Source organism: Bubalus kerabau, chromosome 10, assembly GCF_029407905.1.
Source record: "Bubalus kerabau isolate K-KA32 ecotype Philippines breed swamp buffalo chromosome 10, PCC_UOA_SB_1v2, whole genome shotgun sequence".
Lineage (NCBI taxonomy): Eukaryota > Metazoa > Chordata > Mammalia > Artiodactyla > Bovidae > Bubalus > Bubalus kerabau.
Genome location: NC_073633.1, coordinates 55601776 through 55626879, shown reverse-complemented (window position 1 = coordinate 55626879; position 25104 = coordinate 55601776). Strand labels below are relative to the sequence as shown.

General features: G+C 41.5%; 1 protein-coding gene across 7 annotated transcripts in view; it reads left to right on the top strand.

Annotated features, from left to right (window-relative positions):
• GCNT3 (glucosaminyl (N-acetyl) transferase 3, mucin type) overlaps nt 1-25104 on the top strand; it is a 145992-nt gene that overhangs the window by 100866 nt on the left and 20022 nt on the right. For 2 of the 7 annotated variants that reach the window (XM_055537776.1, XM_055537775.1), the window contains 2 exons: nt 23711-23822; nt 24355-24440. The exons of the other annotated variants lie outside the window; for them this stretch is intronic. The gene's annotated coding sequence lies outside the window, so the exon portion shown is untranslated. The remainder of the gene's footprint in view (nt 1-23710; nt 23823-24354; nt 24441-25104) is intronic. 7 annotated transcript variants of the gene reach the window in all.

Here is a 25104-nt window from a genome sequence, read left to right as displayed (position 1 = left end):
GCAATTATAAGGTAGTTTGAGCATTCTTTGGCTTTGCCTTTCTTTGGGATTGGAATGAAAACTGACCTTTTCCAGTCCTCTGGCCACTGCTGAGTTTTCCAAATTGGCTGGCATATTGAGTGCAGCACTTTCATAGCATCATCTTTTAGGATTTGAAATAGCTCAACTGGAATTCCATCACCTCCACTAGGTTTGTTTGTAGTGATGCTTCCTAAGGACCACTTAACTTCCCATTCCAGGATGTCTGGCTCTAGGCGAGTGATCACACCATGGTGATTATCTGGGTCATGAAGATCTTTTTTGTACAGTTCTTCTGTGTATTCTTGCCATCTCTTCTTAATATCTTCTGCTTCAATTAGGTCCATACCATTTCTGTCCTTTATTGTGTCCATCCTTGTATGAAATGTTCCCTTGGTATCTCTAATTTTCTTGAAGAGATCTCTAGTCTTTCCCATTCTGTTGTTTTCCTCTATTTCTTTGCACTGATCACTGAGGAAGGCTTTCTTATCTCTCCTTGCTATTCTTCGGAACTCTGTATTCAAATGCATATATCTTTTCTCCTTTGCCTTTCGCTTCTCTTCTTTTCTCAGCTATTTGTAAGTCTTCCTCCGACAACCATTTTGCCTTTTGCATTTCTTTTTCTTGGGGATGGTCTTGATCACTGCCTCCTGAACAATGTCAAGAACCTTCGTCCATAGTTCTTCAGGCACTCTGTCTATCAGATCTAATCCCTTCAATCTGTACTTCCACTGTAAGGGATTGATTTAGGTCATACCTGAATGGCCTAGTGGTTTTCCCTACTTTCTTCAATTTAAGTCTGAATTTGGCAATAAGGAGTTCACGATCTGAGCCACAGTCAGCTCCCTGTCTTGTTTTTGCTGACTGTATAGAACTTCTCCATCTTTGGCTGCAGAGAATATAATCAATCTGATTTCGGTATTGACCATCTTGTGATGTCCATCCACGTGTAGAGTTGTCTCTTGTGTTGTTGGAAGAGGGTGTTTGCTATGACCAGTGCATTCTCTTGGCAAAACTCTGTTAGCCTTTGCCCTGCTTCATTTTGTACTCTAAGGCCAAACTTGTCTGTTACTCCAGGTATCTCTTGACTTCCTACTTTTGAATTCCAATTCCCTATGATGAAAAGGACATCTTTTTGTGTGTGTCAGTTCTAGAGGGTGTTGTAGGTCTTCATAGAACCATTCAACTTCAGCTTCTTCAGCATCAGTGGTTGTGGCATAGACTTGAATTACTGTAGTATTGAATGGTTTTCCTCGGAAAAGAACTGAGATCATTTTGTCGTTTTTGAGATTGCACCCAAGTACTGCATTTTGGACTCTCTTTTTGACTATGATGGCTACTCCATTTCTTCTAAGGGATTCTTGCCCATAGCAGTAGATATAATGGGCGAATTAAATTCGCCCATTCTTGTCCATTTTAGTTCACTGATTCCTAAAATGTTGATGTTCACTCTTGCCATCTCCTGTTTGACCACTTCCAATTTACCTTGACTCATGGATCTAACAGTGCAGGTTCCTATGTAATGTTGTTTTTTACAGCATTGGACTTTACTACCATCACCAGTCACATCTACAACAGGGTGTTGTTTCCGCTTTGGCTCAGCCTCTCCATTCCTTTGTAGCTGTTTCTCCACTCTTCTCCAGTAGCATATTAGGTGCCTAATGACATAGGGAGTTCATCTTTCAGTGTCATATCTTTTTTCTTTTCCATAATGTTCCTGGGGTTCTCGAGGCAAGAATGATGAAGTGGTTTGCTATTACCTTCTTCAGTGGACCACGTTTGTTAGAATGCTCCACCATGACCTGTCTATCTTGGTGGCCCCACATGGCTTGGCTCATAGTTTCATTGAGTTAGACAAGGCCGTGGTCCATGTGACCAGTTTGGTTAGTTTTCTGTGGTGTTAATTTTCATTCTGTCTGCCCTCTGATGGATGAGGATGAGACGCTTGTGGAAACCTGATAGCAGGGACTGGCCGTGGGAAAACTGGGTCTTGCTCTGGTGGGCAAGACCATGCTAAGTAAATCTTTAATCCAATTTTGTGCTGATGGATGAAGCTGTGTTCCCTGTCTGGGAACACAGCTCTGGCCTCAGGTCAAACTACAGACAGTGATTTCTAGAGTCTTGCTATTATACAAAAGTTAGATCTTTTTTAAGGAATGACAGAGAAAAAGAGGTGCCAGGAATGTGTAGGGGACATCAAAAAGGGGGAAAGGGCTATTGATGAGGAAGGTAGAAAAAGTGTTCCTAAATACCCCAACCCTCACTTCTGTAAAAGCAGAAAAATATAGGTGCTGCAAAAATAGTTTGAGAGGGTTTTGAGTTTGAGAGGGTTAACAGAGGACTTACAGATCAAAGCCACTGAATCCGGAACCAGATCTATCTTAGTATGGGGACCCCAGCCCACCATCAGCATGCTGCTTAGCTCCTGTGCATGCTGGTGGTCTCACCAAGGTCCAGGGATCCCCACTTGCCACACAGGATCATAGGAACCTGGAGAGCAGCTAAAACACTGAACTTCAAAAGGATTGTTCTGGCTGCCAAACCTGCCATCCAGGAGGAGTTGTTAAGTTACTTCAGGAACAATTTCACTGTTTCTTGGAGCAATGGGGTGACAGGAGAAAGAGAGAGATTGTGCAACCCATGGAATAATCCAGAACTGAAACAGGGAGGCATATAGCCCTCTCCTCTGACAGCTGACCCAGGGAGGCTAAGCTCCAGTGGCTTTACCTGAGGCTGGCCAGGACCTCTGTCCTACAGTGTCTAGGAAACTGCCTTTGGGATAAATTCTAGAAATGGCAAATCTCTGCTCTGAAATCTCTGGGCATCCCTGGTGGCTCACTGGTAAAGAATCTGCCTGCAATGCGGGAGGCCCAGGTTCGATACCTGGGGAAGATCCCCTGGAGGAGGGAATGGCAGCCCAATCCAGTATTCTTGCCTGAAGAATCCCGTGGGCAGATGAGCCTGTTAGGCTACAGACTATGGGGTCACAAGAGAGTCAGGCACAACTTAGCGACTAAACAGCTGCTGCTCTGAAACCTTTGCTTCCAGTCCTCTAGGCGCTGGCCTTGCCACACCCTTTGCATGATCTGCTAACAGGAAAGTGAGGTTAGTGAACCCTGGGGATTTACAGCGAAGACAAAAGAAGCTCTCACTGAGTACCATATTTTTTTTTTTTAAGTAGTGAAGTTATTTGTAAAAATACATGCATAATTCACATAACTCTGTAAGTGATTCGCTTTTCTCTTTCTGTAGAAAATAAGCTTCATACCATCAAATCAGACTAATGTGAGACTTTACCTTTTCCCTGGCTTCCTACCCCACACAAAAAGGAGCCTAGGGGTAGGGAGGAGGGAGTTGGAAGGTCCTGGGTAATTTTCCCTTTCTGCTTCTCTTCCTTCTCCTCCTTTCTCTCCTCTTGCTAGAATACTTACTGTGTTTTAAAAACTTTTTAGATTGTAATAAAAATATATTCAAACTGCTTTTATTTTTTAATTAAATAAATACATTCAGGCTAACAGAAAAGTTGCCAAAATAGTACCCAAAATCCCATGTATGTTTCATTTCCCTAAATGTTAACATTTCACTACTTTTGCTTTGTTGTTTTTTCTCCCTCCCTTATCCCAACTCCCTGGACACACAAAAGCACTTATTCTTTTTTTCTGGGCATCATTTGAGAATAGGTTACTTACTCATGAGGCTTCCCTGGTGGCTCAGTAGTAAAGAATCTGCCTGCAAATGCAGGAGACATGGGTTTGATCCCTGAGTTGGGAAGATGCCCTGGAGAAGGTAATGGCAACCCACTCCAGTATTCCTACCTGGAGAAGTCCATGGATAGAGGAGCCTGGTGGGCCACAGACCATGGGGTCGCAAAGAGCTGGATACGACCATACAACAACAATAATTTATACCCCCTGATCATCAAGGCTGTATATTGTTACACTGCTGATTTAACTTATATGCAGAGTACATCATGAGAAACGCTGGGCTGGAGGAAGCACAAGATGGAATCAAGATTGCTGGGAGAAATATCAATAAGCTCAGATATACAGACAATACCACCCTTATGGCAGAAAGCGAAGAAGAACTAAAGAGCCTCTTGATGAAAGTGAAAGAGGAGAGTGAAGAAAGTTATCTTAAAACTCTACATTCAGAAAACAAAGATCATGGCATCTGGTCGCATCCCTTCATGGCAAATAGATGGGGAAACAATGGAAACAGTGACAGACTTTATTTTTGGGGGCTCCAAAATCACTGCAGATGGTGATTGCAGCCATGAAATAAAAAGATGCTTACTCCTTGGAAGGAAAGTTATGACCAACCTAGCTGCTGCTGCTGCTAAGTCGCCTCAGTCGTTTCCAACTCTGTGTGACCCCATAGACGGCAGCCCACCAGGCTAGCTCATCCCTGGGATTCTGCAGGCAAGAACACTAAAGTGGGTTGCCATTTCCTTCTCCAATGCATGAAAGTGAAAAGTGAAAGTGAAGTTGCTCAGTCGTGTCCGACTCAGCGACCCCATGGACTGCAGCCTACCAGGCTCCTCCATCCATGGGATTTTCCAGGCAGGAGTACTGGATTGGGTTGCCATTGCCTTCTCTGAACATAGACAGCATATTAAAAAGCAGAGACGTTACTTTGCCAACAAAGGTCTGTCTAGTCAAGGCTATGGTTTTTCCAGTAGTCATGTATGCATGTGAGAGTTGGACTGCAAAGCAAGCTGAGCGCTGAAGAATTGATGCTTTTGAACTGTGGTGTTGGAGAAGACTCTTGAGAGTCTCTTGGACAGCAAAGAGATCCAACCAGTCCATCCTGAAGGAATTCAATCCTGAGGGTTCATTGGAAGGATTGATGTTGAAGCTGGAACTCCAATACTTTGGCCACCTGATGCAAAGAGCTGACTCATTTGAAAAGACCCTGATGCTGGGAAAGATTGAAGGCAGGGGGAGAAGGGGACAACAGAGGTTGAGATGGTTGGATGGCATCACCGACTCAATGGACATGAATTTGGGTCAACTCCAGGAGTTGGTGACGGACAGGGAGGGAGGCCTGGTGTGTTGCAGTCTATGGGGTCACAAAGATTGGATACGACTGAGCGACTGAACTGAACTGATCCATAACCCTTAAGACTTACTTCAATGTATATTTTGTAATTAGAATATCCTCTTCCATGACCACAGTTAGCACGTTCAGGAAACCTGACCTCGTCTGCATTCTAATTTTGTCAGTTTTTCCCTTAGTGTTCTTTACAGCACATTTTCGTTTATAGTACATTTTTCTATCTAGTATTTTTGCTATCCCAGTGCAGGATTGTGTGTTACATTTGCTTTCCAATCTCTTTAGGCTGCTTTAGTCTGGAACTCGTGCTCAGTCTTTCTTTAGCTTTTCAGACATTGACTTTTTTTTTTAATGTGTACTATTTATGTTACAGAATGTTTCTCAATTTAGGAATGCCCTATGTTTCCTCCTCATTATAGTCAAATCTGGCTGGAACATTATGTAAGAGAGTGTGTGTCCTTCTCAGGATGTTGCATCTGGAGGCAAGTTATATCTATTTGCCCTTCATCGGAGATGATAATTTGTCTCCAGGTCTGGGTGTCAAGGTGTTGTCCAGTTTCTCCACTGTGTTAATTATTTTACCCTTTGGAATCAATAAATAATCCATGGGGGCACGTTAAGATCGTGCAGATATCCTGATCCTCTTCAAACTCCCTACCTTGTATTTAGAATCTGTCCTATATTTAGAATCCATGATGGTCCCTGCATAGACCAACATTCACTGTGATAGTTGCAAAATAATGGTTTTACCATTCTACCATTCCCTACAGTAGAATGCCAATATCGGTTGGTATTCTTCTGTAGGGAAGGGCATTCCCTCCTCCTATTTGCCTGCTTGCCATTCTGTCCATCCATCCACCCATCCATCTATCCAACATATAGTGGTTGATCTATTTTATCAGTATACACTCATGGATTTCTATTCAATTTGTTAAACTCTAGTACTATTTAATATATTTTAATGCTCAGTTGTTTGGGATGACGTCAGGTTGGTTCCTGTATTCTTTTGACATGCTTCCACTATGTTTTGTGTGCTCCCTCACTCTGTGGCACAGTAAGATACTCCAGTCTCACGGTGTTCCTTCCTTAACCCAGCTCTAGAATCATCCACTTCTCCGAGGAGCCCCAGTTCCATTTAGGTGAGAAGCCAAAAATCTGGGCACTAAGTGTGCTCACGGTTTTGGGGGTATCATTGCTCCTAGGCTCTGTCAGTGGATTGACCTAAGGGAGGTTTGTATATAAACAAAAATTGATAGATAATTTCTAAAATTATACACATACATATTCTAGAAACCATGAGTTCATCTTGGTACTCTGATTTTTTTCCCCACAAGAATTCTTCTTTTCCTTTTTTCCCTTTCCCACATTTTATTTTCCTTCTTCCATAGTTGGGACACTGGTTCTCAACAATGTCAACATGTTTATCATGTTACTTATTTGCTGAGACCTACAATAGTTTTGGATTTTCAGGCTCAACCACTGTGAAAAACAAACTTACTAGAAACAATTCAAGGTTTGTTTGCAGTTGTTTTGTCTTTAGCCTAAAGGTGCATAATCAAACTGCTGCATTCAGGGTTACTTGGATCAGTTCTCCCCCTCGCCATCTTCATGGGGGTTATGTCACTCATTTGAAATACAGTGGGGTTTATTTATTTCTATTTGTCTTTAGTTTTATTCCCTCTACCCTCAGCTGCTTAATTTTATTTTTTGAACACATACAACATTATCTTGCTTCCAATGGGTAAAACTGTTCAAAAAGATATACTCAAGAGAAGTATTCCTTTAACCCATATCCTTTCCGTCTTGCCTCTCTTCCCCTTTCCCTTTTAGGTTTCATTACTTCTTTTCATTACTTCTTTTTCTGTACATAAAAAAAGGTAGATACATATATATTTTCTGCCCCCCCCACAGTTTCTTTTATTTTGCTTTTTTTACTTGACTGTATATCATGGAAATTATTCGATGTCAGTTTAGGAAGGTCTTCCTTATTCCTTTGTACCGCGTCAGAATATTCCATTGTGTTGATGTACCATAGTCCAAACATCGCCTATGTTTGGTCACTTACACAGTAGTTTCAAGTATTTTGCAATTGTAAAAAATACTGCACTAAGTAACTATGTACATTTTTTTTTCCAAATTATTCAGTATGTAACTTCAGGGCAAATTCCTAGTAGTGAAAATTGTTATATCAAAAGATAAATGTGTATGTAATTTTGTTGTTCAGTTCTTGTCATTTGCCAAGTTGTGTCTGACTCTGTAATTTTGGTAGATACTGTCAAATTCCTTTCTCAAAAGATTACACTATTTTGTGTTCTCACCAGAAATGTTTGAGAGGGTTATTTTCTCAGACTCATTAACATGTGTTGTCAAGGTCTGAAATTGTTAACTAGTATTTTTCTTATTAGTGAAGTCAAATGTCTTTTCATTTATTTAAGGGTCATTTTTATATCAGTTGATTTTCTGTATGTGACTTTTATTTTTCTGTAAAATGTTTGGTCTCTTTTCCTTCTATTTAAAAACATATATTAAGGATATTAGTCCTTTAATTGTGATATATGTTATAAACACTTTCTTCTAAATTTATTTATCTTTTCATCTTGTTTTTGGTCTATGTACAGATTTTATATTTATGTAGTTAAATGTATCAGTCTTTTCTTTTATGGCATATGGATTTTGAGTCATTAATAGAAAGTCTTTCCCTATAGTCAGATTACATAGGAATTCATCTATTTATCTTCTACCATTTGAAAAGTTTACAATTAACATCTCATATTTTCAAATATTTTTATTGAAGTCTAATTTATGTATAGTAAAATATTTATCAAATTGCCAACATCTGCTGGATCATCAAAAAAGCAAGAGAGTTCCAGAAAAACATCACTTCTGCTTTATTGACTATGCCAAAGCCTTTGACTGTGTGGATCATAATACTGTGAAAAATTCTGAAAGAAATGGGAATACCAGACCACTTGACCTGCCTCTTGAGAAACCTGTATGCAGGTCAGGAAGCAACAGTTAGAACTGGACATGGAACAACAGACTGGTTCCAAATAGGAAAAGGAGTACGTCAAGGCTGTATATTGTCACCCTGCTTATTTAACTTATATGCAGAGTACATCATGAGAAATGCTGGGCTGGATGAAACACAAGCTGGAATCAAGATTGCCGGGAGAAATATCAATCACCTCAGATATGCAGATGACAGCACCCTTATGGCAGAAAGTGAAGAGGAACTAAAGAGCCTCTTGATGAAAGTGAAAGAGGAGAGTGAAAAAGTTGGCTTAAAGCTCAACATTCAGAAAATGAAGATCATGGCATCTTCATGGTAAATAGATGGGGAAACAGTGGAAACAGTGTCAGACTTTATTTTTTGGGGCTCCAAAATCCCTGCAGATGGTGATTGCAGCCATGAAATTAAAAGATGCTTACTCCTTGGAAGGAAAGTTATGCCCAACCTAGACAGCATATTGAAAAGCAGAGATATTACTTTGCCAATGAAAGTCTGTCTAGTCAAGGCTATGTTTTTTCCACTAGTCATGTATGGATGAGAGAGTTGGACTGTGAAGAAAGCTGAGTGTTGAAAAATTGATGCTTTTGAACTGTGGTGTTTGAGAAGATTCTTGAGAGTCCCTTGGACTGCAAGGAGATCCAAGCAGTTCATCCTAAAGGAGACCAGTCCTGGGTATTCATTGGAAGGACTGATGCTGAAGCTGAAACTCCAATACTTTGGCCACCTCATGCAAAGAGTTGATTTGTTGGAAAAGACACTGATGCTGGAAGGGATTTGGGGGCAGGAGGAGAAGGGGATGACAGAGGATGGCATCACTGACTCGATGCACATGAGTTTGGGTGAGTTGGTGATGGACAGGGAGGCCTGGCGTGCTGCGATTCATGGGGTTGCAAAGAGTCGGACACGACTGAGCGACTGAACTGAACTGAAAATATTTATTCTTACATGTATCATTCTCTCCGCTTTGATGAATGGATATCCAAACACAGAACACCCTGTTGCTCTCTCTCTTTTCAAAGCTGTCAGATCTTCTTTGTGTTCTGAAGGTTCTCATTTTCCTAGTCTGCCTCCTGCCCCTTAATCCATCACAGATATCTTCCCCCCTACACACCATAAAGCTCTTAGATGTTTAATCTTGTCTTGTATCTGTCTCTTGGAGGACTGGTACTACTTGTTAAGCAGTAGCAGAAATGACCTCTGACCCAAAGCAGGGACTTTGTGCTCCATCCTCACAACTCTTGAGTCCTGCAGGGCTGGAGTTTCCAGTTCCCATTGGATGTACTCTTATCTGGAGAAAGAGCCTATTTATCTATACCTGTCACTAAGGTCCTTTGAACCACTTGCATCCAACGGCCTTGGGTGAGGAGTTGTCATGTTAGCAGGAGTATTGACTATAATCATCAGAAAGAGTCACGGCTGCTTTCACACAATGGGGGGCAGGTAGGAATGTGTCTAGAAACTTGGGGTAATTCTCTGTCTCATGTACTGTGAAGCAACAAAAGAAGGGTCTGATGACCAAAGGTGCAGACCCTAGAAAGTGAAGGTTTATGTCACATCACTAATAAGACACCAAGGCCAATGAGTTGATAGATGAAGGTGAAGGGAATTTAGAGTAGACTGAGGATAAGGGACTGAGTGGCACCAGGTCCATTGCTGAGACCAAACGGGGCTCTAATTCATCCCACCAATCTTCTGAGTTTCCTCTCAGGGAGGGAGGCCCATGGGAACCTTGGAAGCCTGCTTCCTGAACAAGTTTAAGAAGTGGCTATGTTTTGGCCAAGGAGCACTCCACTCATCACTTGTTAAGAAAAGCTGCTGGGGTGTGTGGTGGACTGGCAGCTCCAGATGCTGCCCTGTGAGTATTGAAGCTGCACTTTCCCTAGGACGAGCCCAGCCAGTGGGCTGCACACTATGGGGGCATGTGTGCCTGCAAATTCCTGCCAAGTACGGGGCTTCTATATCAGGCAACTTTGACTCCTTGTTACCCTTGCTAAAACTTGCTCAGAACTGCACTGTGGGCTGATGTTCTTCCTACATAGTCCTTCCTTCTCTCTCCCTCTGACACATGACCTAGGTTGTTGGACCTAGGTTGCTGTTTGAAAGCACCCCCACCCCCTTTATTCTTCATAGGCAGTCCCCCAGTAATCGTCTTGCATGTTCAATCCCATTTTAGTGTCAGCAGCTGAAAGGACCTGAACCAACACTTCAAGGTTGCTGAAATGGAGTGGTTGATTCACTTCTGTATTTAAAATTGCCCCTCCCTAGGGCCTGGAGGCCATGTCATTTTTCATGTACTTTCTTTTCTAAGCATAATTCTCTCTCCAATTTCCATGAGGGTAATTATCCTCCTTTAGTGATCTCTTTTATGAGACTGACAGAATCCTGGCCCATCCTTATCACCTGACCTCTAGACAAGCCCAGACAGGTCAGCAACCCTGAGTGAACACAGTGGGAGCTCACGTGAAGACCCTAGACAAAGCAGTCACATTGCACCAGTCACAGAAACCAACTCTGAGGGTTCGGCTACCAAGCAGAAGGCTCATACTCATACTGCGTTTGAAATACAATCTCAAGAAAGCTGATGTTTCCTAGAAATTAGGGTTCCTACATTCTTCTTTCAGGAGCCAGTGAATTATACAGACTTTGGGGTCTATCCCAGGCTGGTATACTTTGATTTACAAAGGGTTTACATTATTGAAGAGTTCTTCAATATTATACATATATACACAAATATACACACAAACACGTATAATGGTTATATATGTAACATGTATAATTTATGTAATTGTATAGAAAATGCACATGCTGTATACAGTATATTGGTTTCCCTGTGACTCAGCTAGTAAAGAATCCACCTGCAATGCGGGAGACCTGGGTTTGATCCCTGGGTTGTGAAGATACCCTGGAGAAGGGAAAGGCTACCCACTCCAGTATACAGTATAGAATTACATCTTTATAGAAGTTTCATGAACATCCCTTTTCTCTTTTTTTTTTCTCTTCTTTTTCTAATAGGACAGTATCAAAACCTTCAAAGTGCAGTAATATGGTTTGTTCAAATCATGTATAACTAGAATGATAAGATAATCTACCTTTATCTTTCACCTCAAACACATCCTCAGAAAACATTAAGATGATATTAGACTAAAAATGTGATCCCATTTTTATGGTCAAAATCTGAAAACTTGGACTTCGCAATTTTCAAGCAGAGGACATTATCCTAATTGAACTATTCCCATTTTGGAAAGCGGGGAACAAAGGAAAAGAACTAAAGCTGATTTGTGTGATAATGTGAGCTGGTGGCTATATCATTTTTGTTTTTTTAGTTGGGGTACAGTTGCTTTACAATATTGTGTTAGTTTCTGCTGTATACTGAAGTGAATCCACTCTGTGTATACATAGAGTTCCCTCAGACCTCCCTCACACACTCCGCTCCGCTGCCCGCCCCTCTTGGTCATCACAGAGCAGCAAGCTGAGCTCTCTGTGCTACATAGCAGCTTTCCCCAGCTATCTGCTTTACACAGTAGTGTATATATGTCAATTCCAATCTCCTAATTCATCCCCCACATCCTGGCTATGTCATCCCCACATCGGGTCCACACATCCGTTCTCTGTATCTGTGTCTCTTTCCCTGTCTTGCAAATAGGTTCACCTTGAGAGGGAGTTACCTTGCAAAGAATGAGTCAGTGGGAGATGAGTTCTCTTCCTTCTTGGGATTTAAACTATATTTATTTCTCCATGTTCTGTGCTGGACTGTTGAGAGTGGAGAGTGGGAGTTCTGAAAATTAAAACTGTGGGGTCTGTTTTGAAGGGTTGGGAGTGATAATTGCCATCACTGAGCGTCCTGTTGAGCCATGAACCCAATGAATCACGCACACACTCTGACTTGTGATTCAGATTCAGACTGTGGAAAATCTACAGCAAGTGGAGGGCAGGGAATACTGGGGTAAAATTAATCCCTACAGATAGAGGTCCTGGTTTTTTGTTTGTTTGTTTTGTTTGCACCGTGTGGGATGTGGGATTTTAGTTTCCTGACCAAGGATAGAACCTGGGGCTCCCTAGATTGGGAACTCAGAGTCTTACCCACTGGACTGCCAGAGAAGTCCCTGGTCTGGTTATTTTGCATAAAAGGCAGAGGCAATATAAGGTAGGCAAGAGATCCATAGTAGGAGCTTGGGAGTGCTTTGAGAGGAATTTCATATCAAATTATAGCCATTTTGTACTGATTGAATTCTCTTGTTGTTGTTCAGTCACTCAGTCATGTCTGGCTCTTTGCGACCCCATGGACTGCAGCACACCAGGCTTCTGTGTCCTTTACTATCTCCCGGAGTTTGCTCAAACTCATGTCCATTGAGTCAGTGATGGCATCCAACCATCTCATCCTCTGTTGCCCCCTTCTCTTCTTGCCCTCAATCTCTCCCAGCATCAGAGTCTTTTCCAATGAGTCAGTTCTTCACATCAGGTGGCCAAAGTGTTGGAGCTTCAGCATCAGTCCTTTCAGTGAATATTCAGGTTGATTTCCTTTAGGATTGACTGGTTTGGTCTCCTTGTTGTTCGAGTGACTCTCAAGAGTCTTCAGCACCTCAGTTCGAAAGCATCAATTCTTCAGCACTCAACCTTCTTTATGGTTCAACTCTCACATCTGTACATAATTACTGGAAAAACCATAGCTTTGACTATTTGGACATTTGTCAGTAAAGTGATATCTCTGCTTTTTAATATGCTAAGTGTGTCATAGCTTTTCTTCCAAGGAACCAGTGTCTTTTAATTTTGTGGCTCCAGTCACTGTCTGCAGTGATTTGAGAGCCCAAGAAAGTAAAATGTGTCAGTGTTTCCACTTTTTCTCTATCTATTTGCCATGAAATGATGGGCCTAGATGCCATGATATTATTTTTTGAATGTTGAGTTTTAAGCCAGCTTTTTCACTATCCTCTTTTACCCTCACCAAGAGGCTCTTTAGTTCCTCTTCACTTTCTACCATTAGAGTGGTATCATCTGTATATCTGAAGTTGTTGATATTTCTCCCAGCAATCTTGACTCTGCATATAAGTTAAATAAGCAGGGGGACAATATACAGCCTTGATGTACTCCTTTCCCAATTTTGAACCAATCCAGTGAGTTTCTGCCAAATCCTTCAATAAAGACTGACATGTCTGGACAATATTGCGTGGTGATTTCCTCAGTTCAGTTCACTCGTGTCTAACTCTTTGCAACCCCATGAATCACAGCATGCCAGGCCTCCCTGTCCATCACCAACACTCAGAGTTCACTAAAACTCATGTTCATCGAGTTGGTGATGCCATCCAGCCATCTCATCCTCTGTTGTCCCCTTCTCCTCCTGCCCCCGATCCCTCCCAGCATCAGGGTCTTTTCCAATGAGTCAACTCTTCCCATGAGGTGGCCAAAGTATTGGAATTTCAGCTTCAGCATCAGTCCTTCCAATGAACACCCGGGACTGATCTCCTTTAGGATGGACTGGTTGGATATCCTCGCAGTCCAAGGGACTCTCAAGAGTCTTCTCCAACACCACAGTTCAAAAGCATCAGTTCTTCGGTGCTCAGCTTTCTTCACAGTCCAACTCTGACATCCATACATGACCACAGGAAAAACCATAGCCTTGACTAGATGGGCTTTTGTTGGCAAAGTAATATCTCTGCTTTTGAATATGCTATCTAGGTTGGTCATAACTTTCCTTCCAAGGAGTAAGCGTCTTTTAATTCCATGGCTGCAGTCACCATCTGCAGTGATTTTGGAGCCCCCCAAAAATAAAGTCTGACACTGTTTCCACTGTTTCCCCATCTATTTCCCATGAAGTGATGGGACCAGATGCCATGATCTTCGTTTTCTGAATGTTGAGCTTTAAGTCAACTTTTTCATGCTCCACTTTCACTTTCATCAAGAGGCTTTTGAGTTCCTCTTCACTTCTGCTATAAGGGTGGTGTCATCTGCATATCTGAGGTGATTGATATTTCTCCCAGCAATCTTGATTCCAGCTTGTGTTTCATCCAGCCCAGCATTTCTCATGATGTACTCTGCATAGAAGTTAAATAAGCAGGGTGACAATATACAGCCTTGATGTACTCCTTTTCCTATTTGGAACCAGTCTGTTTTTCCATGTCCAGTTCTAACTGTTGCTTCCTGACCTGCATATAGGTTTCTCAAGCGGCAGATCAGGTGGTCTGATATTCCCATCTCTTTCAGAATTTTCCACAGTTTATTGTGATCCACACAGTCAAAGGCTTTGACATAGTCAATAAAGCAGAAACAGATGTTTTTCTGGAACTCTCTTGCTTTTTTGATGATCCAGTGGATGTTGGCAATTGGGTCTCTTGTTCCTCTGCCTTTTCTAAAACCAGCTTGAACATCTGGAAGTTCACGGTTCACGTTTTGCTGAAGCCTGGCTTGGAGAATTTTGAGCATTACTTTCCTAGCGTGTGAGATGAGTGCAACTGTGCGGTAGTTTAAGCATTCTTTAGCATTGCCTTTCTTTGGGATTGGAATGAAAACTGACCTTTTCCAGTCCTGTGGCCACTGCTGAGTTTTCCAAATTTGCTGGTGTCCTAGAGGACAATGAAATGAACCTTTCTCCTGGTGCCTGAGGGCAAGGCATGCCATCTTCTCACCAGAAGTGAAGCTCTAGGCAATGGCAATGGGAACTGTCCTGAACAGAGCCAGGAGCAGGGCTGAAGAAGCATTCTACTCATGTGTGATACCAGACGGAAATTCTGACTCCCTGATATATACCAGGAGACAAAAGGACCCAATCTGGAGGCCATCACTAATGGTCTCCACAGGGTCTAAAACACCATGTAAGTCACATGAGCCTGTGTGAGGAAAAGAGAGGCACTGCTGACTGAAGTACTCTGCCCTATTTGTGTGACAAAAAGTAGGTCAGCTTCCTCCATGGTTTGCTGTGGGACAAAAAGACCCCAGACACAGAATGTTACAGTATTCTGAGATTACTTCTAAGATCTGCATTTCGGGAAGGATGGAGACACATGATCAGACTGTTGGGCAATCACCACACACTGGTATCTTACCACATCAAAATGACAGAATGTATTTTATTGATGATTATGACCTAAGATCCCTTTTGAGTGTTGCCCTGTGTCCACAGAGAGGATCACGTGACATCAAGGCAAGACAAAGGGACTTTGTGATTTACCGTAAGGAAGGGAAAAATGGATCTAATAATTCTACCTCGGCAAACTTTAAATGGCTCTTTGAAAAAGCAGTTAACATGTATTTAAAAAAGATTCTAGTGTTAGCCAAAAAAGTCGTTAAGAATTGATTGTGTTTCTAGAAGTTTATCTTGCTTTCTGTAGCCATTTAGCACTCTGTGTTGTGGTAGAAGGAATGATTTATTCCTTTCAAGTGTAACTTTCTTCTCTAGTTTGGAAAACATAAGCGTGAGTAGCAGGGACACTGTGAAGAGTAGTCTGTACTGATTTGGGGATCTTTATGAAAAAAAAAAAAAAAAAACAATGTACACTGTATTTATCTAGCATTAAGCATCAGAAATTAAAGGCAGAAACACATACCCTGAAGCTGTTAATAACTCTTTGTGGTACTGAATTTGAAAACTGATCAAAATTTCAGGTAAAATGAAGCTGGTAGTATAACATTTTATCCTTGCAATATTAACAAATTCTCATTTTTTTCATTTGATTAATGTGAATTAAATGCACACGGGATGAAAGAGGCTGAACCGGGTCTTGCAGGACTATGTGAAATAGTTGCAGATCAACAGTTCTTTCACACAAGACATGTGAACCATGTTGGCCCAGCCAGTAGTATAGGTTTTTGCTTTATGGTTACCATGAGACTTACATAAACAACATATTTATCACAATCTGTTTTAGGTTGATAACAACTTAAGTTTGAACGCATTCTAAAACTCCACATCTTTACTCCTCCCACAGTGTTTTATATTTTTGATGTCACAGTTTTACATATTTTTATCTTATATATTCCTTAACTAATCATTGTAGCTAGTTAATTTTACTATTTTTGTTTTTAATCTTCATGCTAGCCTTAAAAGTGATTAAAACACTACCTCAGTCCTGTCTGACTCTTTGTGACCCCAGGGACTGTAGCCAGCCAGCTCCTCTGTCCATGGAATTCTCCAGGCAAGAATACTTGAGTGCGTTGCCATTTCCTCCTCCAGGGGATCTTCCTGACCCAGGAACTGAACTGGGGTTTCCTGCACTGCAGGCAGATTCTTAACCTTCTGAGCCACCAGGGAAGCTTAATTACCTTTATCTTTATACTCTCAGATGTTTTCTTGTTCTTAATTAGCACCTTTGCTTTTTCTGCCTAAAGAACTCCCTTTAATATTTCTTGTAAAGCCAATTTAGTGGTGATGAACGTCGTTAGCATTGCTTGTCTGGAAAGCTCTTTATGTTTCCTTCAATTCTGAAAGGTATCTTTGCCAGGTAGGGTATTCTTGCTTTTTGTCCTTTCAGCACTTTAAATATATAGTGCCATTCCTTTCTAGTTGCAAAATTCCTGATGGTAGTCTCATGGGGAATCCTTTGTATGTAAGAGTTGTTTTTTTTTTTTTTTTCTTGCCACATTTAAGATTTTCCCTTGTTTTTCGCTTTAGACATTTTGATTATAATGTGCCTTGGTGGGTTTCTTTGGGTTCCTCCTCTTTGAAATTTTCTAGACTTTCTGGGTCTAAATGCCCATTTCCTTCTTCTTGCCTTATATTTCCTATCTCCCTATTGACGTTCTCACTGTGTTCATCCATTTTTGTCCCAACTTTGCAGAGTGTATTTATGACCGTTAGTTTGAATCCTTTATCAGGTAAATTACTTTTCTTTGTTCCATCAAGGGTTTCCCCCCTGAGGTTCTATCTTTTCCTTTCATTCAGAACACAGTCCTCTGTTTCTTCACGTTGCTTAACTCTGTTGGTTTCTATGCAGTAGATAAAACAGCCATATATCCCAGTCTTGAAGAAGGGGCCTCATGTGGCAGATTAAACCCTGCCTTAGCTCTCAGTAGTCTCCAAACCTTTGGGATTGCCCAAGCAACTTATTTTATTTTTAATCACGCCCAGTGTTCACTTGCGGTGTTTACTTTGTCAAGGACTATCTCTAGAATTGTTAGTTTCTAGGGACCTAGGAATGCAAACCTTTCTGGCCACCAGAGCCAGGCGATCCAGAATGGTCCCCTGGGTAGCAGACAGAAAACCCAGGCACCAGACATATGTAAGAGCTGGCTGAGTGCTATAGATGTATCAAGATTTCCTTCCTTTTTTAGGCTGAATTATATATTTATTTACACTACATTTTGTTTTATCCATTCATCCATTGATGATTTACAATGCTTTTTAAAATGTTTGAGGTATAATTGACATACAGCAAACTGCACATATTCAAGTCTACTTTCTCTCTCTCTTATGGCAGACCTCACCGTATTGTGCTTTGCTTTTTGGTACTCAGGAAACACTGCATTTTTTAAAAACAAATTGAAGGTTTGTGGCAACCCTGCGTCAAGGGTCTTTTGATGTCATTTTTCCAATAGCATTTGCTCACTTTGAGTCTCTGTGGTACGTTTTGTTAATTCTCGATATTTCAAAGCTTCCAGCAGCAAAAAGATAACTCACTGAAGGCTCAGATGATAGAATTTTTTAGTGATAAGGTAATAATTATGGTATGTACATTTTTTAGACACAATGCTTTTGCACACTTATTATACTGTTCAGTTCAGTCGCTCAGTCGTGTCCGACTCTTTGTGACCCCATGAATCGCAGCACGCCAGGCCTCCCTGTCCATCACCAACTCCCGGAGTTCACCCAGACTCACATCCATCGAGTCAGGGATGCCATCCAGCCATCTCATCCTCTGTCGTCCCCTTCTCCTCCTGCCCCCAATCCCTCCCAGCATCAGAGTCTTTTCCAATGAGTCAACTCTTTGCATGAGGTGGCCAAAGTACTGGAGTTTCAGCTTTAGCATCACTCTTTCCAAAGAAATCCCAGGGCTGATCTCCTTCAGAATGGACTGGTTGGATCTCCTTGCAGTCCAAGGGACTCTCAAGAGTCTTCTCCAACACCACAGTTTAAAAGCATCAATTCTTCGGCGTTCAGCCTTCTTCACAGTCCAACTCTCACATCCATACATGACCACTGGAAAAACCATAGCCTTGACTAGACAAAACTTTGTTGGCAAAGTAATGTCTCTGCTTTTGAATATGTTATCTAGGTTGGTCATAACTTTCCTTCCAAGGAGTAAGCGTCTTTTAATTTCATGGCTGCAGTCACCATCTGCAGTGATTTTGGAGCCCCCCAAAAATAAAGTCTGACACTGTTTCCACTGTTTCTACATCTATTTGGCATGAAGTGATGGGACCAGATGCCATGATCTTCGTTTTCTGAATGTTGAGTTTTAAGCCAACTTTTTCACTCTCCACTTTCACTTTCATCAAGAGGCTTTTGAGTTCCTCTTCACTTTCTGCCATAAGGGTGGTGTCATCTGCATATCTGAGGTGATTGATATTTCTCCTGGCAATCTTGATTCCAGCTTGTGCTTCTCCCAGCCCAGCATTTCTCATGATGTACTCTGAATATAAGTTAAATAAGCAGGGTGACAATATACAGCCTTGATGTACTCCTTTTCCTATTTGGAACCAGTCTGTTTTTCCATGTCCAGTTCTAACTGTTGCTTCCTGACCTGCATATAGGTTTCTCAAGAGGCAGATCAGGTGGTCTGGCATTCCCATCTCTTTCAGAATTTTCCACAGTTTATTGTGATCCACACAGTCAAAGGCTTTGGCCTAGTCAAGAAAGCAGAAATAGATGTTTTTCTGGAACTCTCTTGCTTTTTCCATGATCCAGCAGATGTTGGCAATATTATACTGTGGTATAGTGTAAACATAAATTTTACATGCACTGCGAAACCAAAAATTTTTCATGACTGGTTTATCACAATATTTGCTTTATTATGATGTCTGGAACTGAACCCACAGTATCTCCAAGGTATGCCTTTTTGGATATGTATGTATATATATTCCCATAAAATCATCTCAATACATATATATTTCCATTTCTATAATATATATTTTTCCATAAAATCATCATCCATAAAGTATATATACATATATATAATCCTATAAAATATACATATATATTTCCATAAAATCATCATCTCAATAAAAAAAGATCCCTTTATGATGCAGCATTAAAACAAAACATACAAAAGGGGCATAGTTTACATAAGTGTTCATTGTTGGTGGAATAATCACAATCCTAAATTTTCTCACAAATACCAGTATTTTATAAGTGATAACAAAGAAGGTTAACTATAAAGCCATAAAAACTTGTGTTTTATTATTGATACTGGGTCAGGCAGTGTACCTGAATGTAGGAAGAATGAAAACATTCCTTGAAACAAATTTCAAAGCCATGACATGTCAGTGTGACATGCATCACTCTGAACTATGATGAAGTTGACTGTTAACTTGTTAGGAACTTCCTGCTGAATTTGAACAGAAGCTGGTCAATATCCAGAGACAGGTGATTCCATGGGGCCAAGACCCAAGCTCCAAATGTGGCCGAATATAAAATGCTGACCAAACCCCAGGCTTCTTCATCCTCAAGATTATGCTGTCAAAGCTAAAAGTTAGAGCACAGGTTACAGGTCATCTGTGTTGAAATATGTTGAAAGGAACTCTTTCTATAAGCATAAAGTAAACATTCTAAATGACCAGAAAGTTTTGTGTCTAGCTTATTTGTTGTAGCATTTGTTTTTCCTCAGTGGCTTATGAAAAGCGATGCATCTTTTAATCAACGGTGTCTTACATCTGAAGAAAGGTGGTGATTAGGAAAAGATATGAAAGGCAGTTTCAAGCTTCCAAGCGCAGTGTTTCTGATTGTCACCCCTTCTTTAGATGCCTTTGTGTCCTGCACCCTAGAATTTGTGAGAAGCTTGGGCTCAGGCTGCTCAGAATGGGATCCTACCTGGTCAAGTGACCTCAGCAGTTCTATTTAAGTATTATTACTAGCCCAAGCTGATACATTTCACACAGAAGTTAAGGGAGTTGACCCTCTGTGCAGTCAAAAATCCAAGTATAACTTTATAGTCACCCCTCCACATCTGCAGTTCCACATCCATGAATTCAACCAACCACAATCGGTGGAATGCTACAGTATGTATTTATTGAAGGAAAAAGTCTGTGTATAGCTTCTGCTGCTGCTAAGTCACATCAGTTGTGTCCGACTCTGTGCGACCCCATAAACAGCAGCCCAACAGGCTCCTCTGTCCCTGGGATTCTCCAGGCAAGAATACTGGAGTTGCCATTTCCTTCTCCAATGCATGAAAGTGAAAAGTGAAAGTGAAGTTGCTCAGTCATGTCCAACTCTTAGCGACCCCATGGACTGTAGCCTACCAGGCTCCCCTGTCCATGGGATTCTCCATGCAAGAGTACTGGAGTGGGTTGCCATTTCCTTCTCCAGTGTATAGCTAGACCTGTGGAACTCAAACCTCTGTTGTTCAAAGGCCAGCTGTATTACTTCAAACACAGTGAGTTTTCCCTGAAATGATAAAGCAAGGTTAAATGTCCAGACTTTAATACCTTTCAACTGTTGTGTAAGAGAGTTCAGTCTGTCTCACCCAGCAATAAATATTTATTTATGTATTTAAATAATATTTATGTCTCCTTGCTCATTTCGTCCCTGGTGGCTCAGATGGTAAAGAATCTGCCTGCAATGCAGGAGACCCGAGTTTGATCCCTGGGTCAGGAAACTCCACTGGAGAAGGGTATGGCAACCCACTCCAGTATTCTTGCCTGGAGAATTCCATGATCAGAGGAGCCTGCTGAGCTACAGTCCATGGGGTGGTAAAGAGTCAGACACGACTGAGTGACTAACATATACACAGGTAGATATGTAGGTTTATTTAACCACTCTCCAGTCTGGGCCAACTGTGCTATAGAGTATTATAAGTGGCAATTGCCTGTGGAAGGGTTGGCTTGGTGAGTTTACTTCAGTGGAGAAAAGGGAAGTCAAGGCAATGGTTGGACTGAACTGATCACATTTTAAAAAAAATTTGGAAGTATAGCTAATTTGGGGGTTTCCCTGGTGGCTCAGACAGTAAAGAATCTGCCTGCAATGTGGGAGACCCCAGCTTGATCCCCAGGTTGGGAAGATCCCCAGGAGGAAGAGTATGGCTATCCACTCCAGTATCCTTGCCTGGAGAACTCCATGGACAGAGAAGCCTGGAGGGCTACAGTCCATGGGATAGCAAACAGTCGGCCACAACTGAGCAATTAACATAGCTGATTTACAGTGTTTCAGGTACACAGCAACGTGATTCAGTTATGCACACATACACATCCTGTTTCAGATTCTTTTCCATTATAGGTGAATTGATCACTGACTGAATTTGTTCACCAATATAACCACATGATTTTATTTTCTATTCCATCCATTTCATTCCAGTCTGTTGGTTGGACATAAATACTAGCCACAATCCTAGGTCCTAGGGATACATAATAAATAAGATATCAGTTCAGTTCAGTTGCTCAGTCGTGTCCGACTCTTCGCGATCCCATGAATCACAGCACGCCAGGCCTCCCTGTCCATTACCACCTCCCAGAGTTCACTCAGACTCACATCCATCGAGTCAGGGATGCCATCCAGCCATCTCATCCTCTGTCGTCCCCTTCTCCTCCTGCCCCCAATCCCTCCCAGCATCAGAGTCTTTTCCAATGAGTCAACTCTTTGCATGAGGTGGCTAAAGTATTGGAGTTTCAGCTTTAGCATCAGTCCTTCCAAAGAAATCCCAGGGCTGATCTCCTTCAGAATGGAGTGGTTGGATCTCCTTGCAGTCCAAGGGACTCTCAAGAGTCTTCTCCAACACCACAGTTCAAAAGCATCAATTCTTTGGCGCTCAGTCTTCTTCACAGTCCAACTCCCACATCCATTCATGACCACAGGAAAAACCATAGCCTTGACCAAACGGACCTTAGTTGGCAAAGTAATGTCTCTGCTTTTGAATATGCTATCTAGGTTGGTCATAACTTTCCTTCCAAGGAGTAAGCGTCTTTTAATTTCATGGCTGCAGTCACCATCTGCAGTGATTTTGGAGCCCCCCAAAAATAAAGTCTGACAGTGTTTCCACTGTTTCCCCATCTATTTCCCATGAAGTGATGGGACCAGATGCCATGATCTTTGTTTTCTGAATGTTGAGTTTTAAGCTAACTTTTTCACTCTCCACTTTCACTTTCATCAAGAGGCTTTTGAGTTCCTCTTCACTTTCTGCCATAAGGGTGGTGTCATCTGCATATCTGAGGTGATTGATATTTCTCCTGGCAATCTTGATTCCAGCTTGTGCTTCACCCAGCCCAGCATTTCTCATGATGTACTCTGCATATAAGTTAAATAAACAGGGTGATAATATACAGCCTTGACGTACTCCTTTTCCTATTTGGAACCAGTCTGTTGTTCCATGTCCAGTTCGAACTGTTGCTTCCTGACCTGCATACAAATTTCTCAAGAGGCAGATCAGGTGGTCTGGTATTCCCATCTCTTTCAGAATTTTCCACAGTTTATTATGATCCACACAGTCAAAGGCTTTGGCATAGTCAATAAAGCAGAAACAGATGTTTTTCTGGAACTCTCTTGCTTTTTTGATGATCCAGTGGATGTTGGAAATTGGATCTCTGGTTCCTCTGCCTTTTCTAAAACCAGCTTGAACATCAGGAAGTTCACGGTTCATGTATTGCTGAAGCCTGGCTTGGAGAATTTTGAGCATTACTTTACTAGAGTGTGAGATGAGTGCAATTGTGCGGTAGTTTAAGCATTCTTTGGCATTGCCTTTCTTTGGGATTGGAATGAAAACTGACCTTTTCCAGTCCTGTGGCCACTGCTGAGTTTTCCAAATTTGCTGGCATATTGAGTGCAGCACTTTCACAGCATCATCTTTCAGGATTTGAAATAGCTCAACTGGAATAGGCTTTATCTATAAGAAGGTGGCTGGCCAAAGGAGTGAAATAGTGGAGTGTCAGGCCAGAGAGTAAATTACTATTTTACCACATTGTGACAAGTGCCAAAAGAGGTTCAGGTTTTGACTGCACAATCCTGGTATCTAAGGCTTCTGCTTATAAAACAAAATGGAAAAAAAAATTAATAGGAACAAACATTAGGTCTCAGCCTAGGAGTGATCTTTCTCACAAGTCCTCCCTAATCCACATATTTGTTTCCAAAGCACCTTATCATATCACCTAAAACATGGTCTAACACAAGCCTGTATTCTCTATAAGTCTGTTAACTTCCTCAAGATAAGGGCTTACGTTTGGCCCACCAAGAACTCCCTTGAATGCAGTATTGAAATGATAAATATTCTTTGTGAAAATATTCTAAAAAGAATGTATCATTTGCTTCCCCTGATGAATATCTTTTTTTCTAGAAAATTTGCTCTTCATATTTAGGTTTTTAAAAACTCTACCTTTGAATGTTTAAAAGTAGCAAAATTAATTTTTTAATGAAAAATCTAATAAAATGTGTTATTAAATCTACAGACATGATGTAGATGATCATAAATTGTCATCTCACATTGGCAAATTTATTTTGGGGCCAGAAAATATTTATCTAGCATGACAGATATGTTAATTGATATATCTTGATATCTGCAGATAAGGAAGTTGACAAAAAGGAGGATGTCAAAGAAAGGCATGGGTGTGGGGAATCCTGCATCTGTTCCAGGTGCCCTGGATGGTGCTTTCAGTGGTCGTGTCTTTGAGCAAGGTGGGTTAAGTATAAAGGAACCATGCTGAATGAATGAGTCTGGATTTTATTTTTTGAGCCCATTCCCTAAGCAAAGGGAAATTGTAAGGTATTTGTTTTCAGCAGGGGAGTTGCATGGGCAGAGCTGTTTCAGGGTGATAATCTGAAAACAAGGGAGGCCAGATTGGGACAGGGGAATAATATAAGAGGCTGCTGCTATAGAGTTTAAAGGCAAGAAAGGAGGGTGGTGAGGATGGAGAGCTAATCAAGGAGGAATCTGAGGGCTTAGCAATCTGCCAGAAGACTATTGCACTCATTGTCCTTATTGCCTGGGAATTATTGCTCCATAAATGTCTTACTGAACGAGTGATTTCCTGTAGATAGGAAGAAACAAGGAGGAAGCTAAGGTTACTGCCAAGTCCAGCCCCAGTGCCTGGGTAGACAGTAGAGTTGGCCAAGATCTGTAATGATGGGTCTGGAGCAGGAGTGGGAGAGAAGATGTGCTCAGGCTGGGTCAGCAGGGGGGTCATCAGCCTCTCTTTCCTTTTCCCAGCTGTGCTTCCTGTGACTACGGCTCTGCCCCGCTGCCAGCTCCTCCCAGTGCTATCAGCCATCATCACTTCTGGGGGGAGAAAGCAGGTTGGATATTCTTGTTTTTTAAGAAACTTCTGGGCATTTGCATGCTCCCCGGGAAAATCTCATCATCTTTGTTGCAACTGTAGTAAGATCTTAATAAGACAAAAGGCTCAATAACTGGCAAAGGATGTTCTATTTAACTGAATTTTTCTGATGTCCTTCAGGTAAAGTAGGAACCTTTTAAAAATACTTGGATGGCATACTTGTAAAAAGGAGAAGTCTACTTTACTTCGAAGGCAGATGGTTGACAATTATCATTACGAAAAATTATTTAGAACTTAGGAATAAGAGGAAGAGGTAGGCAGCATACCCTTGCAGTGATGACATGAACAGAGGGGCATTCTTCAGCAGGCTCACCCAAGGGCTAGTTACTTACCCAAGGCAGGACTTCTCACCTTCACGCTATTCACCTATTGTGCAGGATACGTCTTGGTATGGGATTTGTCCTCTGCATGGTAGGATGTTAGCAGCATCACTAGCCTCTACTCACTAGATGTCATCCCTCCCCCTGCCCCCCACCCCCACCCCCAGCTGAGTTGTGGCCAGAAGCCATCATCTCCAGATGATGCCAAATATCCCTTGAGAGGCAACATCACTCCTGTTTGAGAACCACTGATTTAGAGAATGAACATTTGACTTGGCTATTTGCTGTTAATTAAGGGCACAA